Source organism: Lepus europaeus, chromosome 14 (assembly GCF_033115175.1).
Source record: "Lepus europaeus isolate LE1 chromosome 14, mLepTim1.pri, whole genome shotgun sequence".
Classification (NCBI taxonomy): Eukaryota; Metazoa; Chordata; class Mammalia; order Lagomorpha; family Leporidae; genus Lepus; species Lepus europaeus.
Window position 1 is genome coordinate 67943445 of NC_084840.1, and position 6065 is coordinate 67949509.

The following is a 6065-nucleotide window of genomic DNA, read 5'->3' on the forward strand; positions in this document are numbered from 1 at the left end:
AATCAGAAGAGATCTTGGCAGACTCTAAGGAGGAATGCCTCGTAAATGAAGCCCTGGGCAGCCGTCCCGTGGACCTCCTTCCCTGAGGTCAGCCGGGCCCGCAGCCTGGATGCTTTGCAAGAGGAATGGTTTCACACACCAGCGGAGGCTGTGCAAGCCCAGGCCCACCAATTCCCAGCAAGCTGACCTCTCGGAGCCTGTTCCCTCATCTATAAAGTATCCACAATATGACTGCTCTGTAGGCTGTTTGTAGGGGATTCCCAGGATGATATATTGTGGTGGGGGTGGGGTGGGGGTGGGGCGTGCCGCACTGCCCAGATTCCTTTCAGTAATAAAGAACATAATTCCTGCCGCTGCTAGCACTGTCAGTAAACAGCCTTCAAATGCCAGCCTCTTTGGGAATGGCCTCCGCGGCAGAGCTGCCTCCACCAAGGTCAGGCCTTTCCCCTGTGACTGACCAATGTGGAGGTAGAAAGCTTGGCCAGGGGCTGGCATTGTGGCACAGCAGGTTAAGCCACTGCTTGCAAGGCTGGCATCCCATATAAATGCTGGCTTGAGTCCTGGGTGCTCTGTTTCTGATGCAGCTTCGTAGTAAAGCGCCTATGAAGGCAGTGGAGGATGGCCCAAGGGCTTGGGCCCGTCACCCACACAGGAGATCCCTCTGGAGTCCCAGGCTCCTGGCTGCAGCCTGGCCCGACCCCAGCAGTGTGGTCAATTGGGGAGTGAACCAGCAGATGGAAGATTCTCATCCTCTCTCTCTCTCTCTCTCTCTCTGTGTGTGTGTGTGTGTGTCTGTGTGTGTGTGATTCTGCCTGTGAAATAAATGTCAGGGTATTGGGAACTTCTATAGGAAGTGCACAGCAGCTGATCAGTTCTTCTACACAGTTTCAATATGCCAGGGGTCTGCTTTGTTTTTCTCTGTTTCTCTTGCACAGGGATCATGGTTCCTGACTGGTTAGCAAACATGATCATGTGGACCCCTTGGGAGATGTGTCAGTTGGGAAGTATTGTTGACCTGGCCAGTTAAGGCAGGTTATGCCTACCTGATGGGTCGGGAAGCACTTGAGACCTGCTATTGTGTGCTGTGGTCTGGTGTGATGCCAGAGCCTAGTCTCTCATATTGATGCCTATGGGTATGGGACCCACTGTGTTCCCCATCAATCATTTTCATGGGCTATGGTAGGTTTTAACAAGCACTTTTTTTTTTTTTGACAGGCAGAGTGGACAGTGAGAGAGAGAGACAGAGAGAAAGGTCTTCCTTTGCTGTTGGTTCACCCTCCAATGGCCGCCGCGGTAGCGCGCTGCGGCCAGCGCACCGCGCTGATCCGATGGCAGGAGCCAGGTGCTTCTCCTGGTCTCCCATGGGGTGCAGGGCCCAAGCACTTGGGCCATCCTCCACTGCACTCCCTGGCCACAGCAGAGAGCTGGCCTGGAAGAGGGGCAACCGGGACAGGATCGGTGCCCCGACCGGGACTAGAACCCGGTGTGCCGGCGCCGCAAGGCGGAGGATTAGCCTAGTGAGCCGCGGCGCCAGCCAGCACTTTTTTTTGACAGGCAGAGTGGACAGTGAGAGAGAGAGACAGAGAGAAAGGTCTTCCTTTGCCGTTGGTTCACCCATCAATGGGCGCTGCAGCTGGTGCACTGCGTTGATCCGAAGGCAGGAGCCAGGGGCTTCTCCTGGTCTCCCATGCAGGTGCAGGGCCCAAGCAATTGGGCCATCCTCCACTGCCTTCCCAGGCCACAGCAGAGAGCTGGACTGGAAGAGGAGCAACCAGGACAGAATCCGGCGCCCCGACTGGGACTAGAACCCGGTGTGCCAAGCGCCGCAGGCGGAGGATTAGCCTATTGAGCCGGGGCCCTGGCCACACAAGCACTTTGTACCTTCTACCCACAGAGACCTTTCTTAACTTCCTATTAACCCTTCTAACTCCTCACACAAGTACGTGGGCCTTCTGCTGCTGCTTTCTCTAGGCCATTAGCAGGAACCTGGATCTGAAGTGGAGCAGCTGGGAAATGAACTGGTGCCCCTATGGGATACCAGGGTTGCAGACGGTGGCTTTGCCCACTGCTCCACAGTTTCAGCCCCATTGAATTTGTTAGTTCTTCTTTACTTTCTGAGACTGGAAGGATGCTCCAGGCTCTCCTGTATCATTGCTGCCCTAGTCCTGTCACCAGGCTTTTCTCCCATGAGCCCTGGCTCCTATATTTGGAGACTGGTGTTAGAGACCCAACTGTGGGCACTGCAGCTACTCAAAATGTGCACCACGAAGCCTGGCCCCCAGGCAATTCTTACACAACCTCGAACTGGGAGCCCTTGCTCCAGCCCCCCGTGCAGTCAGTCATTTCGACTGATCTGCTCTGGAGGCCTATCTTTGCTCTCAGAGAATCCAGAGTCTTCCTCGGGCCTCCAAAAAGTTCAGACTTTTATCTGTTCCCCTTGAGGATTGTCATTTCTTGGAATATGGTGCTGGTGAGGAGAGGCAGGAACAGGACTCTTCATATTCCTTTGATGTTTATGTAAACCACACAATGTGCAGAGACTAAAATGAACTTTTAAGTTGAAACAATGAACAGCGTGGCCAGTGTTGTGGTGTAGCTGGTGAAGCAGCTGCTTGCAGTAGTACGTTCAAGTGCCTGCTGCTCTGCTTCTGACCCAGCTTCTTGCTAATCTACCTTGGATGGCAGCAGAAGATAGCTCACGTACTTGGGCCCCTGTCATCCATGTGGGAGACCCGGATGGAGCTCTAGGCTTCCATTTTGCCTGGCCCAGACCAGGCTGTTGAGGCCATCTGGGGAGTAAGCCAGTGTCTCTCCCTCTCTCCTGTCCATCACGCTGCCTTTCCAATAAACAAACAACTCTTTAGAGAAAAAGAAAAACAGACAATAAACAGGAAGAAATTAAGAGCAACAGAGAATGGACCCAGGACAACGAAAGTCCTTTAAAAAAAAGTGGGTGGAAAATGGAAATAAAACACATGTATTTTGGTGCCAAAATTTGAAATCCATGTGCCCTGTTTTCATAACATGCATTTTCTATGAACCTTGTGAAGACCCTCTGGTATAAGCAAAACTTTCCTTTGAGTCAGGTGCATACTTGGGCCCTGGGTCAGGAGCCCACAAGCTTGTCCTGCCAAGACCCGGATGGTCAATATTTTCCCCCATGCAGCCCGGGCCACATCTGCTGCATTGATTCCACTCTGCCGTTAGGGCAGGAAGGCCGCCAGAGACAACAGGAACTCAAGGAGCATGGCCGGGACCCAACAAGACTCTATTTACAAAGAGGCCATCTCCAGCCTGAGGCTGGGGCTCTGGTTTGCCTGCTCTGCTCTAGATGAACATACAACTTCAGCAGAGCAAACAGCCCTGCCCTTGGCAAGCAGCACCCCCACCCTAGGAGTGGTGCTTTGGGGGACCCGTACCCCACCGCTCTTACATATGGGCAGAGGGTTCTGCCAGCTTCTCCCTCCTGGCTGTACAGAATGGCTCCTTTTGTTTTCTTGAAGTGGCCGGTTTTGATTTGAGTTTCGTGGAGTCACCTGTTAAGACCCATCCTTTGCCATCCCTGCATCATTGCTGCCCAGAAGGAAATTGCTGGAAGGCACGAGGGGAGATGTGGTCTCTTCAAGGATTCTGGGTAAGCATGTGTGTCAGGAGCAGTGAGCTGTCTTGGTTGCAAACATCAGAAGCTCACCCTGACCCTGAGAACAGAAATAGGACTTTGTTGTTTGCAGGTGTTCTGGGGCACAGGGATTTGCCCCAAGTGAGGCTGGGAGCCAGGGGCACTGAGCGGGCTAGCATGGTGCAAAGGGACAGACTGGGCTATGACTGTTGGGATCAGTGAAATCTCTAATCCCAACGCTGTCCCTGAGGCCCCTGTGTTGGGGACGGGCTCTGCTGGATGTAAGGTGAGCTGCAAGCCTCTACTGGCTGCCGTAGAGGTGGGGAGAGAAAGGGATACTTCCGTTTCTTGGCTTGGAGGCCATGCCTGAACCCACACATCTGGCCTCCAGGCCAGATCAGGTAGCAGGAGGAAGAGGACAGCGCCACCATCAGGACTCATTGCAACTCCCGGCAAGTGTTGACCACATGTCTGGATTTCATGCTGGGCTGCATGGAGATGGGACCCCAACCAGAGCACAGCAGAGGGAAAGGAAGTGAGGCTGGGGCTGGGCGGTCTTCCCGGTACAAACATTCATGACTTCGGTCCTCTAAACACAACAGACTCAACCCCTGGCATTAGGTCAACCTCTGGCATTAGGACCTGACTAGTGGTGGGTCACAACCTCCACTTTTGAATAAAAGAATTTAGTGAGGGTGGACATTGTACACAGAGGTGATGAAGCCATTTGGTGGGGCAGGTATTGTAGTATAGCTGTTAAAGTCACCACCTGCAATGCCAGCATCCCATATGGGCACCGGTTCAAGTCCCAGCTGATCCACTTCCTATCTAGCTACCTGCCAATGGCCTGGGAAAAGCAATGGATTACCATCCAAGTGCGTGGGCCCCTGCTACCCATGAAAAGTCTCGGAAGAAGCTTTCGTCTCCTTGCTCCTTGCTCTGGCCTCGTCCAGCTTTGGCCATTTTAGCCACCTGAGGTGTGAACCAGTGCATGAAGTTCTCTCTCTCTCTCTCTCTCTCTCTCTCTCTCTCTCTGTTTCTCCCTCTCTCTCTGTAACTCTGCCCTTCAAATAATTAAATAAATCTTTAAAAAACTGTATCTGGGCACAAGTCCTGGCAGAGCTCCTAACTCCAGCTTCCTGCTAATGTCACCCTCGGAGGCAGCAGGTGATCATTCAAGTACTTGGGTCCCTGTCACCCACATGGAAGACTCAGATTCTGAGTTCCTGGCTCCTGGCTTTGGCCTGGCCCAGCCCTGGCCATTGTGGCCATTTGGGGACTGATAACAGTGAGAGAAGATCCCTTTCTCTGTCTCTCAGTAACTCTGCCTTCTAACTAAATAAGATAAACCTTTTTTAAAAAATTCCAGCATTACTGGAATTCAGTGTATGTTTCTTGAGATATAACCATGGTGGACTGCAAGAATATTAATTTTTTAAAGACACAGTTAAATCAGCAGTCTGTACTGAGTTGGGCAGAATGTGTCCCTGCATTGGCAGACCTACAAACATGAAGACTAACTTGTAGGGGATGGCTTGAGCAGCATGGAACTTCACGAACCTCAGGATGCTGGTCCATTCATGAGCCTGGACATCTTGAGACCTTCGCTGCTTCATCTAAAGAAGGTAACTGCCGGGGAGGTTTTCAAGAATGAATGAGAGCCTTGGGAAATTTTTTTTCTTTTCTCTCATTTGTTGAGGAGCCCATTCAGACCCCACTTGCTCAAGAAGATCTTAAAAATGGGGCCACCTTTCTCTGAAGGGAGGAGAGAACTTCCACTTTGACTATGACCTTGTCTAAATAAGATCAGTGTTGGTGAACTCAAGAGGCTTCCATAGCCTTGCCAGCTCATGAAAAGAGCCTCGGGTGATTACTGACATCATAAATAAGAGTGTCAGTTGTTAAATCAACAACGGGAGTCACTGTGTATTTGCTCCCCATGTAGGACCTCTGTCCTTAATGTGTTTACTATGTGAATTAATGGTATAACTAGTACTCAAACAGTACTTTACACTCTGTGTTTCTGTGTGGGTGCAAACTGTTGAAATCTTTACTTAGTATATGCTAAGTTGGTCTTTTGTATATAAAGATAATTAAAAATGAATCTTAATGAAGAATGGGATGGGAGAGGGAGTAGGAGATGGGATGGTTTGTGGTTGGGAGGGTGGTTATGGGGGGAAAACTGCTATAATCCAAAAGTTGAACTTTCAAAATTTGTATTTATTAAATAACAGTTAAAAAATGGGGTCCATGTTACCCATGAAAACAAAGAGAATCAGTCCCAAGTCTGGGAATTTGATAGAAAATGACAGGGGAGGTGGGAGGTACCTGGACCCCCTTCAGGTACAGTGGTCCGTAGGCCACCCAGCTGCTCTCATGGTGTCATCCAAGGCGCTGGGCATCTTCCCACAGAACAAGCCCAAACCCTGCAGCATCTTCCCGCATC